Source organism: Rousettus aegyptiacus, unplaced genomic scaffold (assembly GCF_014176215.1).
Source record: "Rousettus aegyptiacus isolate mRouAeg1 unplaced genomic scaffold, mRouAeg1.p scaffold_m13_p_3, whole genome shotgun sequence".
In the NCBI taxonomy this organism is placed as follows: domain Eukaryota; kingdom Metazoa; phylum Chordata; class Mammalia; order Chiroptera; family Pteropodidae; genus Rousettus; species Rousettus aegyptiacus.
The window spans coordinates 101,710,667-101,725,484 of NW_023416306.1; positions in this window are offsets into that span (position 1 = coordinate 101,710,667).

Consider the following 14,818-nt stretch of genomic DNA (forward strand, 5'->3'; position numbering starts at 1 on the left):
ATTAGAATTTATAGGTAGAGGAAAAGGGGATGATTAGAGATAACTTCACCGGCATAGCCTATGGTGTAGATGTTCTGTCTATATATAATTCAACATTAACTAAATTTCAATGAGCAGTCTTCACTTTTTTTTCTTTCTATGAGATATAAATAGTGTGATGCCGATAGATTAAATGAATTAAATTCAGTTCAGAAAACTGTCATCAATACAATGTTTGAATTTATAAAAAAAAAACAAAAGAGTGGGCCTACTTCGAAATTTTGCTTATCCTAATGGTTTTAGCTGAGTACCAAACACACAAACAAAGCTATTATCAAGATAAACCATTCATTTTAAAGTGAAATTGATTGCACAGCCTTCAACCAGAGCTCTGGCTCATTTATATACTTCCTACAATACTCAGCACTTTTCCTTGTCATGAATGTGGTGCTTGATGGACCAGCTAACAGTCTAACATCACTGCATTTTCTTTTAGGTAAGATCTTCTCCAGGCGAAATATTTTTAAATGCCTGTAAAATGCTAAATAAATTAAGGTCTAATAGATGAAAATGTATAGATTAGTAATAGCTGATTGGAATTAGTGATATTATAACTTGCTGTCAATGTTTCACATCATGCTAACATCTTACCTAACACAGTGGATGCATAAGTACCTAATGATTTTCTCCATATTGAAATGACTCAATGCTAAATTATTTTGCAAATTAAGACCCAAAAAGGGAATGTTTTATAAATAAAATTGGGGAAAATTGGCAATATTATTGAAAATATAGCTTTTGTCTCTCAAATGTAAATTTTCTTTCTAATTGAAAGTTTGAGATAATTGTAGACAAATGCATTTGTAAGAAATAATAGAGAGATATCCCATCATGTTCTTCACTCAGTGTCTCAAAATGGGAAAATTTTGCAGAACTATAGTACATCACATCAGGCTACTGACATTGATATGATCTACTGATCTTATTCGGATTGCCCAGTTTTACCTGTACTCATTTCTGTATGTACGTGTACACTTAGTTCTACATGATTTTGTCACATGTGTAGATTTGTTTATCCACCAACACAGTCAAGATGCTGAATAGTTCCATAACTAAAAGGATGTGGCCTTTAGTTTTATAATCACACCTACCTCCCTTCCTTGTATGCGTACTCACCGCATTGCCTAATTCCTGGTAACCACTACTCTGTTCTCATTTTCTGAATTTTTGTCATTTCAAAATGTTATATATACAGAATCATACAGCATGTAACCTTTTAGGATTAGCCCCTTTCACTCAGCATAATTCTCTGGAAATTCTACAAAGTAGTTGCATGCATCAATAATCATTTCTTTTTATTGCTGACTAGTATTCAGTGGTACCTATGTAACATAGCTTGTTTAACCATTTGCATGTCATTTCAAGAATCACATGTTAAAAGGACTTTGCTATTTCTAGTATTTGACCATTTAAAGTGTTTTGGCTTTATAAGTACAGATATGCCTCAGAGATATTGTGGGTTCAGTTTTAGATCACTGCACTAAAGTGAAAATATTGCAATAAAGCAAGTCACAATTATTTTAGTTTCTCAGTGCATATAAATAGTTTACACTATGCTATAGTCTATTAAGTGTACAATAGCATTATGTCTAAAAGAACAATGTACATACCTTCATTAAAAAATACTTTATTGATAAAAAAAAATGCTAAGCATTACCTGAGCCTTCAGTAAGTCATAATCTTTTTTTCTGGTGGAGAGTCTTGCCTCAATGTTGATGGCTGCTGACTGATCACTGATCATCATAACAGATATAATAATAATGAAAAGGTCTGAAATATTGTGAGAATTACCAAAATGTGACAGACACACAAAGTAAGCAAATGCTATTGGAAAAATGATGCTGATAGCCTTGCTTGTCACAAACCTTCAATTTGTAAAAAATACAATAGCTATAAAGCACAAACTGAAACACGAGAAAATAAGTTATGCCTGTAATATTGTAAATAAAATTGCTATTATAAATAAACAATGTTATTAATTGACAGTTTTATTTCTCAGAGATAAATACCCGAGAGTATAATTGTTGGATTGTATGGTGATTGTGAAGTTACTGTTACAAGGAAGTATATAAGTGTTTTCTGGAGTGGTTACACCATTTTGCATTCCAACCATCAATGTAAGAATGGTCAATTTCTCTGAACCCTTGATGTTTTCACTGCTTTTTGATATTTTTACGATTTACTATTTTTATGATAGTTGTGTAATGGTATCATCTCATTACGGCTTTTATTTTGCATTTTTCTAATGTTGAATATCTTTTCTTGAGTATACTTGCCATCTCTGTATCTTTTTCAGTAAACTGCCTCTTCATAATTTTTTAACCAATTATCTTATTAGGTTGTTTTTCTTTTACCATTGAATTTTAAAAGTTTTTAATGGATTTTAGATACTCGTTATTAGTTAGATATGAGATTTGCACATATTTTCTCCCATTCTGTAGCTTGTCTTCATTATCTTCATGTGGGATTTTACAGAGCAAAAGTTTTAAATCTTGGTGAGATTCAATATATCAGTCTTTTCTTAATGATCATGTTGTTTGGATCAAGTCTAAAAACTCCATGATTAGACCGAGATTCCCCCCCCGCCCCCAATTTTTTCCTATAGTTTTCTAAATAATTTGCAGTTTTGCATTTAGGCCTATGATTACTTTGAATTAATTTTATATAATGTATGAAGTTTAGATCAAAGTTCCTATTTTTGCCTATGGATTCCTAATTTTTCCATTAAGCTTTTTGAAAGGCTGTCTTTCCTCCACTGAATTGCTTTTATATTTTCATTGAAAATTAGTTGGGCATGTCTATCTGGTCTATTTCTATGTTCTTTATTCTGTCCTATTGATCTATGTGTCTAGCCTTCCACCAATTTTGATTGTTTTAGCTATATAGTAAGCCTTAGTATCAAGTAGAATGATTCCTCTTTTTTCTTCTTTGTCACGATTATTTTAGCTAGTCCAGGTCCTGTACCTTCCCACATAAATTTTAGAGTAAAATTGTGCCTATAAAAAAACTTTGCTGAAATTTTGGCAGAAATGTCATTAAGCCTATAGATCAATTTGGGGTGAAAGGACACTTTCACTCTTGAGACTTCCAGTCCATGAATATGAAATATTTTTCTATTTATTTAGGTCTTTTACAATTTTTCATCAGCTTTTTATAATTTTCAAGTTAAAAATTCTATACATATTTTGTTAAGTATATACCTCAGTATTTAATTTTCTTTGGAGTGATTTTAAATAGTCTCGTGTTTTAAATTTCAGTTTCTACATTCATTCTTAGCATAGAGAAATGCAGTCGATTTTTTGTGTTGGTTTTGTGGCATTGCTGAACTCACTAATTAGGTATAGGAGTTTCGTTTTCTCTCTCTCTCTCTCTCTCTTTTTTTTTAGTAAATTCCCGGGATATCCTATGTAGACAATCATATCTTCTTCAAATAGAAAAGTTGTATTTTTTCTTCTCTGATTTGTATCCCTTTTGTTTCTTTAGCTCGCCTTATTGAACTCACTGAACTTCTAGAGATAGAGTAGTGAAAGCAAACATCCTTGTCCTGTTCCCTACTTTAGGAAAAAATGGGTTTAGTCTTTTATAATTAGTATGATGTTAGTTTTAGGTTTATATAGATGTTCTTTATCAAACTGAGGTAATGCCCTTTTAGTCCTAACTTGTTGAAAATGGGCTTTAGCTTTTGTCAAAAAAATTTTTTGAGGGGTGAATTTAATGGACATATTACTTTTTTTTTGTTTGCTTGTTGATATGGAGGTTACTTTGATCAATCCCATTTTATTGTGATGAAATATAATGGCTTTAATAAGAACATTTTCAAAAGAATTTGAAAGAATTTCAAATGGCCATTATTTTATAGATCTATTATTTTATAATAATGTTTTAGAAAATGTCTTAAAATTGATGGTACAGTTATTTTCATTTATCCTATAAAATAAATCACCTACCTTTGCCCATATGCAACATTTGCTTGAGAAATAATATATGATCATTGAATGTGCTTATTTTTTATTCATCTGCAAATGATCTCGGAAATTCTGACTTTCGTTTTTTTTTTTTTTTTTTTTTACAGTAGTAGAGTCTTCTGTGAGGTTTCCTAATTTTAGGATGACAGTTTTATTTTCATACATATGCAGCTTTTTAAGTTGTACACAAATTTAACAAATTACAGATAAGGAAAGCAAAGGTTTAAGTTCCAGTTCTGTGCCTGTTGAGGCTGACTTCTTTTTAAGCTTGGTCTTTCATATAAAGTTTAAATAGGTCTACTTTGTCATACCGAGAGAGCAATAAGAAAAAGTTATAATATATGTAAATCCAAATTCCTTGGAAAATAAATGCTATATAAACAATATATCAGGAGGTTATTTTAAAAATTTAACAAATTTTTCATCATATTAAAAAATAGGTTTTCAGAAATGTCTTGAATTATAACTGATATAAGATTATTTTCAAAATACTAAGTAATTAGAGATATTTAATATAGATTTAATCATAATAAATTAATACTTTGTAGGCTAAAACATAGTCACATATTGGCAATTTCATGTGGTTTAACCATAGTATTTTTTTCCACTGTAGGTGGCCTGAAAATTTTCTAAATTAATTTTTTAAGGAAAGAGGAAATACAGCACATATATGTATATGATTCTCTGATTTTCTTAAATTTCTGTGAAGTAATTCTGTCTTTATATCATGACCTTTATTTCACTCCAGCACATTTACAATTCTTCACTTTTAATATGAACTGAGAGATAATTGTATTTTAGTTAGAATATTTATAACAAAATTCTAGAATGCAAGTTATTAATTTATTTTACTTATATTTTTAGACCTACTAAAATAGTGTCTGGTGTATAGCCTCTCTCTCTTTGTTCATGTTGAAGGAAGAATACAAATATTAAAAAAATAAGCATTTTTTAAGAAAGAGCACATGAAAGATTAATTTTCTTTTAATCAAAAACAAGTAAAGCTAGAAAACTTGATTGATAGATTTTCTTGGTAGTATTGCAAATGAATTGACAGAATGCACATACTTAGGTGAAATATATGTAAATTTTAGTAGAATCTTAGATACAAGATAATGACATCTTAGCCACAGAATGAATTCAAATTGCTTAGATATGAACAAGGGTATAAGGACTGAAAACCAGCACTGGAATCACAGGATAAAGATAATAATACCTTCCATGGAGAACACTTAACTTCATCAAAACACTTTTACTTGCATTATCTTTTTTGATTTCGAACAGTATATTTTTAAAAATAAAAATGTCATTTTTATGTAACTCATTTACAATTCTACCACTGTGCAAGAAAAACAAATTTACCTATGCATTCAATCATATTGCAGTGGTTTATGAAAACAATTGACTTAATTTCACCATTTTTTCTATTTCTCCAGTTCTTCCTTTAATTACATAGACAGTTTCCTCAGCTTTCCTTGTTTCTAACCTATCTTACGTGCTCCTGTTTTAGTTTGTAATCTACAGAATTTGTGTGTGTGTTTGGGGGGGGGGGTGGAGATATGTGGTTTTTTTTCTAACCCCTTTATTTCTATTGCCCTATTTTCTATTTTCATTTCAGTTTTTACTTTTGAAAAAATAATGGGAATTTATAGTTCTCTGCTGTTTTTTTCCTTCATTAATTTTCCTAGGTGTTTCCTCATTCCTTTTAACTGAAGTCATTCTTTGCAGGGGTCCTCAACCCCAGGGCCACGACCTCTACCAGTTACCAGTTAGGAACCAGGCCACACAGCAGGAAGTGAGTGGTGGGTGAGCCAGCAAAGCTTCATCTGTATTCGTAGCTGCTCCCCAGTGCTAGTATCACAGCCTCAGCTCCACCTCAGATCATCAGGCATTAGACTCTCTCATGGGAACACCAGTCCCTGGTGCCAAAAAGGTTGGGGACTGCTGCTAGAGATGATGTATAAGTATATTTTCTGAAGTGGACCTGCACTCTAACCTGTGTTATTTTCAGACAATTCCAGTTTTCCGTTGCTTTAATCTTTGAATACAAATGTTATTATCTGAGGAAGTTCCATTTTACTGTCTTCCTTTGCTCGTAGTCTCTTCTTCCTGCACTCCCACATAACTGTATTTTACTGAGCCAAAGTTAAAAAGTCCAGATTTTCCATTGTCGATTTTACTTCTGGGTCTTTGAAGTTGGTTTGGTTCTACATGTCCTCTGTGGATATCTTCTTGTTCTTGGACAATTGACATGAGTGTATCCTGGCTTGTCCCACCTCTGATTCCTGAACAGCATTGCACTGTCAGACAGTTTTCTGAACACTTTCTAACTACACGCAACAGTCTGTGAAGTTCTTAAACTGCATTTTTGGCAAGTCATCATCTGTCCATTGCAATAGTTAAACCCTTTCGCTACCTTTAAATTGAATAATTTGTCAAGTACTTTGTTTGCCTTATTGTCTTACTTTCACAGTTGTCTGTCTGACTGTCTATCTGTCTGTCTCTCACTCTCTCTCTCTCCCTTTCCCTCTCTCCTCTGACATCCAAACAAATCTGCTATTTTTCCTAAGGCCATTTCTATTTTACAATATCTTTTAACCATGTCACTGTGTCCCTTGCTTTTGCTACTTGTTTCAGATTTTATTCATGAAATGTCTTAGCTCAGTGGACTTATCAAAAATATTCTGAGCAGCTCTAGTTTTTTTCTACTTGACACACTTTCAAATGTAAATCCAAATGCTCTGATAATGTGGAACTGTTAGCAAAATTCCTTGCTCCTGGGAATTTGAAGTAGGTTAAATATATCCCTCGAGTTCATCTATTAGGTCCCCACCACATACTGCTTTTCTCTGTAGATGTTATAATCCCTTGTATATATAATCCCCATCATTTTTTTTTTCAGACCCACACTATTATTTCCTCTTTAAAAAGAGCTTAATTTATGTTTTATCCCTACTTTCATTTTTTCTTTGCCAAGGTCAGCGATGATTTCCTAATAACCCAACACAATGAGTTATAGTCAGTCCCTATTCCACTTGACCTCTAGTCTTTTTTACTGCTCTCTTCAAAAAAATTGTCACTCTTCCATTTCTATACTCCCTACTTCTCTAATTATTATTTCCTATTCTCTTTTGTTAGATTATTTTTCTCTATGGGTTTCTTAAATGTTAATATCGAATATGGGTTTCTTCTTATCTCTTTTCTTCTCACTTTATAATCCTTGGACTATCTTGCCCCGCTGGTTTTAACTGTCTTCTATAGACTGACAGTTTCAAACTCTTGGTCTCAACCTGCTCCAGACCCAGCTACACAATTCTCTCCTGAGCATATCTACACACTTTTCAAGCTCTGAATGTTCAACACATCGGGAACTGAACTCACATCTCTTTAATTTTTTCTTCCTCCTTGTACCTTATCTTGGCGAATGCCAATCTGTCAGATCAGATCTTTAATTTCCTTTACATTTATATATAATAAATGGTACCAATTTCTTTTATTCTACAGTATAAAAATCTCTTTAAAAATGTTTCTTCCTCTTCAACTTTATGGTTAATTAGTTCAGAATTTTATCAGCTTCTCATGGACTATTGAGATATTCTCTTTACTGATCTTCCTTATACCTATCATGCTCCCCTAATCCATTCTTCAGTTACCTTCTTACAGCAATCACAAGCTCCTCATTGCTATTTTATGAGTGTCCTAGGCAATTCTCATATAGACAATTATAGCAAGATCTACTTAGACATGTGTTTGAAGCTGTAAAATCTTGCTACTCAAAATGGACGCTTGTTCCAACAGTATTGATGACATCTGGGAACTTGTTAGAAACACAGAATCTCATGCTTTGCTCCAGACTTCCTCTATCATAATCTGCATTTTAATAAGATCCTCAGTTGATGCACAAGCACGTTAAAGTTTGAGAAGCACTGTGTGACAGTTCTGTTCCAAGCTGTGCCAGTCTGGATGTGCTGTGAGTAATGGAGGTACCTGGGTATTCTTATCTTTTCTGGAGAAATCAGGGAAAACTCTATTCAGTTTGTCCCCATACCCACCCTCCCTTATCTCGCTTGCATGGCAAATTCTTCCCCATGGCTCACTGAGATTGTTTTTCCCAAACTATTGGTCTGCAACAGATTCTTCTCTTTCTGTAAACTAGAAAAAAATGCTTGCAGCTTCTAAATTATACTTGATTTTTTGTTTGTTTTGTACACTTTCTGGGTTTTAAAAGAGAGTAGTTTGAGCTTGAGCATAAGCTCAAAATACAATGTATTTTATTAATTTTTACATCCAACAAATCACCATAATCATAATAATTTTTTTCCTGTAAGTGCGAATCTTGGGTCAAATTTGTTTTGAAGCTTCTTAATGTAACCTAACTTGAAACTTTGTGCCTATGTTGTTGTAATGTTCACCGAATTTGATTATTCTGATGCAAAAGATACTTCCTGATTTATAAGAGTGCTTTTGACCTCATGTATACTCTTTCAGATAATCAGTATGTACTCTGAAGCGGCGGTTCTCAAAGTATAGCTCTAGGAATGACAGCATTAGTGTCACCTGTGGCCTTATGAAAATGTAAAATATCTCAGCCACTGACAACATACTGATGTGAAACTTTTTTGGTGGGAACCCATGATGTGTGTTTTTCTGAGCTCTCTAGGGGATTTTGCTGCACAGTAAAGCTTGGGAATCACTAGTTTTCCTAAAACATTTATTTCGGTTCCATTGCCCTTGCTAGTGATTAATTTAGACATGCACATGATATACAGTATGAGTCAATGAAGTGTGAGAGGAATATATAGGGAGGCCTCTGGGAAAGATATTCTTGTTCTTATGAAATAACAAACCAGAAAGAATAAACCCTTTTTATGCCTGGGTATTGATATGTTGAAAAAGATTCAAGGTCAGTCAATCTCTCTCTCTCTCTCTCTCTCTCTCTCTCTCTCTCTCTCTCTCTCTCTCTCTCTCTCTCTGTCTCTGTCTCTGTCTCTCCATCATCAGGCAGAATAGCACTTATATCGAGGTTGGTTGAACTGAAAAATCATAAATACATTGGTTCTTGATTATGTCATTGAGAGAGTGAACAAATCAGCCCTGGAATATTACCTGCTCTGCATTTCTTGTTGTAGGAAATAATAGATAGTCTTATTATATAAGCCAATTTAAGATGGCTTTTCTGTTATCTACAGTTGAAAATAACTAAACTTATTCAATATAAGTTTCTTTTATAGCCAATAATAAAATAATAGATGCTATTTTAAAATCACTGATGCATGAGAACATTTTTATGGAGTTTTGTATCTATCCTGTCCACACAGATAATATTTGCAGTCAGCCAGTGCACAGCAGTCTGTAGGTTTTAATAAGATAAACACCCACAATTTAAACAGCATATCAGAAGCTAAAAATAAAAATACTTAACATAAAGTGAATGAGATTAGCCATCTATGAAAACCTGCTGAATCATAAAAAGGCCATGAAGCAATTCATATTTGTGATTAGGTTAGACTAGCAGTCTTTCTTTAATTTCATGAGACACAAAGTATGTCCGTGAGGAAAAAAAGCCACAGTAAAGTGTAATTAATAAAAAATATACTCTATAATGAAAATGTGTCCATTATATGGGAGTGTTTTAATAATAGAAGATTTTGTTAAGTTATAAACAATATTGGAAATGAATAACAAGACCCTTTCAGTACATATTCAGCCACCGTATCTGATTACTACTATCCTTAACAATCCTTCAGGCTTTACTACAGATGGGATCAAAGAGCAGGCATAACTATTAGACTACCTTCGCTCAGACTTCGCATGTACATAAATACTTTATAATTCAAAGATGTTTTTTTTTTGTGGGGGAGGGGGGAATCATAATTTTGACATAATAGTGTTTTGAAAACAAATCGATGCATTTTAATAACTAGAAATAGATGTCCTATATTCTCAAATAAAAAAAAAATGGAACATTCAAATGTACAAATCAATGTTTTGGGAGTTTGGTTTGTGTGACTCACTTACCAACAATCCAAATTAACCTATGGTGCTAAAACAGCTTCTGTGATGCAAAACAGAGTCGAACTTAGATTGTGTAATGCCCTTACTGCCATAAATACTTCATGAAGCCTTTTTTCTTTCTCTCTTGTTAATTATTTTAACTGAGTGTCATAACTACTCTATAATTTCATTTCTAGTGGAGGTTCTGAATATTGTGTAAGAGCATGTCCATAGTTTTTAAAAACAGACAGGAAATAATTTTCTTTTGTAAGTAGAGGCATAATACTTCCGCAACTGCTTCTATGAATTCTGTGAACACTTACTGATACTTTATACTTTCCTTCTGTTCTTGCTACTCCAGGTATCAAGAGATTAATCACATAAACAAAACTTCTCATCTATTTACTAGATAATTTATCTGATTGGTGGTAATAAAATATAAAAAGCAGTCTGATGCTTTTCAATTAATATGGATAGCGATGTATCTTATAAACAATCTAGTTCATTATTTTCCCCAAAGTATTTACATATTTTACACTGTTGTGAATATGAGAGATATATGTTATAGAGTTTGCCCATTACTTAAAGGTCTGAAAACTAAAATTCCAGTAGATACACATCAAAAGAGTCTCAGTGACACAGGATGAAACTTTACTTTTTCCTTCTTGCATTCTTATGGACCATTCTGAAAATTGTATGTAAAATTTCAGCTTCCTTCTTTTGAGTCAGAATGGAAAGATAGTATGTATTGCTTATAGTTTCTTCTATACAAAGGGAAAAATCTGTTCTTCATGCGAAGAGATGGAATTCATTATTCTTTCACTCACAAAATTAATTATAGTGTACTTTTTAAAAAATCTTAAAATCTTAATGGCCATTATGACACTTTTTGATAGGCTTTCATTATATTGTGGGGAAGAGAAAAATCTTTTTCTTTTTTTGGCTTTTTTTTTTTCTGGAAGTGATTTGATTAAGTAGGAAAAAAGAATGAGGGAGTTTTGACACCTCATCCCCTATTCCATTAACCAAACTACATAATCCTCTCCTTTGCTCAGTTTGATTTTCCTTTATTGAATTTTGCTTTCTGTGATGTTCTCATTTCCCTTATTAGATTAAATCAGATTGTTCTTACCCATCCAACATTATCCCTTTGGGAGAGCAGCATTCTGTCTCCCGAGAGAAAAATGTAAAGAAAATCTACTTAGAGAAGATTACTCAGCTACTGTTATTATCCATTTCCAATTTCCTTTTTACTTTACAGAGTAAGTTTGACTCATTCCCTGATGGCAAACTTTCCTCCCTTCCACTGTTTAACAAGGATGAGGACAGGCCATCTATAATAGATGACTCCTAATGTAAAGTGCAGAACCTCAGTCCTGATATGACATGTTACAGATGATAGGTCAGAGAAACTCTTAGGTTATTGCTTGTGCTTTCAGTCACTGCCTTTTGAAACCATGAAACTGTCCCGCTGAACCAAGAATTATTTAGTAAATTCTATTAGACCATTTAACTGACACCCAGGTGATTCTCTTTTGGTGATTATGATAGAACTGCTGAAGATCTGTCACAACAAGGATGTGAGAACAGGGCAACTTTGTCTGTACTGCTTTGCATTCTATTTCACTTCTGCATAGATCGAAGAGAAAGCTTAAGATACAACACCCTCAGTGGAAATTAGGTTTCCATTCTTTACAAACTGCCCTTTAAACCTCAACATAGATGTTTCCATGGAATTTCTTTCTTTTTGTTTTTGAAATTGCTGAGAAGTATTTTACATTTTTATTGTAGTACCAAAAATGTTTTTAAATTTTCTACTCTGGTCCAACATATGATAAGTACATGGAGAACCTAATGAATCATGGATCTAAATTGTGTGTGTGCATGTGTGTGTGTTTTCTAACCCAGCATCTTAAATTCTCTTGAGGTCACCCTGTCAGCCTCAGTTCTGTGGCCTGGATTTAGTTGAATCAATCCTAATTGCAATTCTGTACAGGTCTGGTCCTCTGTGGAGATTACAGATGAATGACAGTGCAGTGGCAGGAAAGATAAATATGCTGGCAAATAAGATCCCGGCTCTCCACAGAGGATGGAATAAATTACTTTACCAATAGAGTGGAGGTAATATGTGGGAGAGAGAAAGTGAAATCGAAGCTAGTTTAATACTAGGTTTGTTAAAGTTTAAAATAAAGCATTTTAAGCTTATGTAAAATACTGATGGTGATTCATTTCTATTTAGAACACATTCCATTGCTCTCTATCATGAAAAATAATGGCACACACTAATTTTGTTTATGCAGATGACAGCCTGGACGATTTTAATTCATGTTGCATTCTCTGGTAGCTGAAGGCTGGTGGTAACTGTGGTGTAGCATATTGATTAGTAATTTGATAAATACACAAAATGGCACATTGAGCTTTAGGTGCTTCATGCAAAATGTATTTAAATGACCTTGACTAATTAGAGAGCATAGCTGTGAGGCAGTACCCTCTGAACGAGAGCCAGTTTGTTGGTCTAGAGATTTATGGTAGGTTTATGACAGAGTAGGAAGCGACCTGCACGCAAACACCAACACTCCATCAAGGAAATAGACTTAGAGTACCTCGTCAGGAGAAAAACCTTATTTTTCATTGTGAGAATTGTTATCCTATAAAATGAATTCAGTGATTTTACATTTAAAATATAGTTCACAGATTTTTAACCGGATCCTAGATAATGTATAAACGTGTATCTTACTAGGATTAAATGATCGGGCAAGAGTTTTTAAGCCATCTTATAGTTACTTTATATTATATTAAAGATGAACATAGATTCATGATATTAATTATTTATCCCTTTACATTTATAGCTTCATGAAGTGTGAAGTTCCAAAATAATGTTATCCTTATAGACCATATTTCTTTAGTTTACCAAAACTGACTATGTGAGATGTCCTGTAATTATGTCTTGATTAAGACATATCAAGCATTTTAATTAGGCTTTCTGGATAAAGTTTAGATTTTCACTATAGTCTTAAGGAGAAGCTGTTCAGTAAGTAAAAGTGAAGTGCTCTAAGAAACTATAGCTATAACAGAAATTTCTAAAAACATTTTTTCCTGTTTCACTTGGTTCTACATTTCATGACAACACTGGATAATAAATAACATATCATACAGAGGTAGCTTCATTTTTATCCCCTGCCATATAATCAAGGCTTTTCTTTGAAGCATATTGTTCTTGCAAATATCACTGCAAGCTTTTGGAAGCAAAGGCTGAGGGTTGAGAGTTCTATATAAATATTCAAAACCTCTGACTTAAGTTCAGGTCCAAGTGAACTGTCCTTAAGAGTATAGGTGCACCTCCAATTGTGTTAGGCTTCTTCAGGATGTATTTCAATTGCTCTGAAAGAACCCAAGCACAACTGATCAATTGTCTTCTGTTTCAGTGCCTTATTCATGCTGTTAGAAATTTTACAGGCACACTTCAGTTTTGGGTGAAATATACATACCATAAACAGGTGTGAATTAAATCCTTCAGTAACACCTCAAATTCAGTATCTTTTCCCCCCAAATATTAACTGTCAGTTAAATTTGACTATCCACTCAGAGCATCTCTAAATGAATTAAGGTTATGTCAAATACAAGCTTCTCTGACTCTCCGAAATCACACTTCTCCTCACGTAGTTGCTTAACAACTTTAGAGAACTGCCAGAGACTATTTCAAGTTGGTTTTCATTGTGAGAGGTAAGATTTTGAAAGAATGGATTTCTAAAAAGATTTTTAACAAGCCTTAAGGAAATGTCTTCTAGAAGACTGACATTCTCCTTTTTTCAGCCTATTCGGTGTAATAATTGTTGAAACTTTTAAAACTTCAGAGAAGACAAAATCTCAACACAGCCTAAATCTCTGGTAATAAATGATCGGTTTATGAATATTGATTGGGAAATATTTGGGAAATATTGTTATTACTCTAAATACTTTACATAGATACATATATTATATCTGTTATATATATAGATATAGATGTACACACACACACACATACACACATACACACAGGCATACCTTGTTTTATTGTACTTCATTTTATTGCACTTCACAGGTGTCGCTTTTTTTTTTTTTTTTTTTTTTTTTAACAAATCGAAGACCCTCCACCAGCAAAAAAATTTGATTCACTCTGTTGTGATATTAGCTTTATTGCAGTGGTCTGGAAGCAAACCTGAAATATCTTCAAGGTATATTTTTATGACATTTCAATCAACATCGGAAGGTACATATGACGGTGGTACCATAAGATTATAATGGAGCTGAAATATTTCTATTGCCTAGTGACATAGTCATCATCACACATAGTGCAACGTATTACGTGTTTGTGGTGCTGCTGGTGTAAACAAGCCTCCTGCACTACCAGTCATATAAAATTATAGCACATATAGTTATGTGCAGCACATAACACTTGATAATGATAATAAATGACAATGTTACTGGTTTATGTATTTACTACACTATACTTTTTATCGTTATTTTAGAGTGTACTCTTTCTACTTGTTAAAAAAACAGTATGCTGTATTACTCTGGCAGCAGCCTCATACATCTTGTTGTTTACCAAGTCAATTACATCATTTTTTCTTGTACTTGATTTAATATTGTTTTGTACAATAACATGCTGTACAGGCTTGTAGCCTAGGAGCAGTTGGCTATACCATACACTCTAGGCTAAACCATCTACGTTTGTATAAGCGCACCTACGGTGTTTTCACGATGACAAAATCACCTAACAACACCTTTCTCCGAATGTATTCCTGTCATTAAGTGGCACATGACTTTATATGTATTAATAT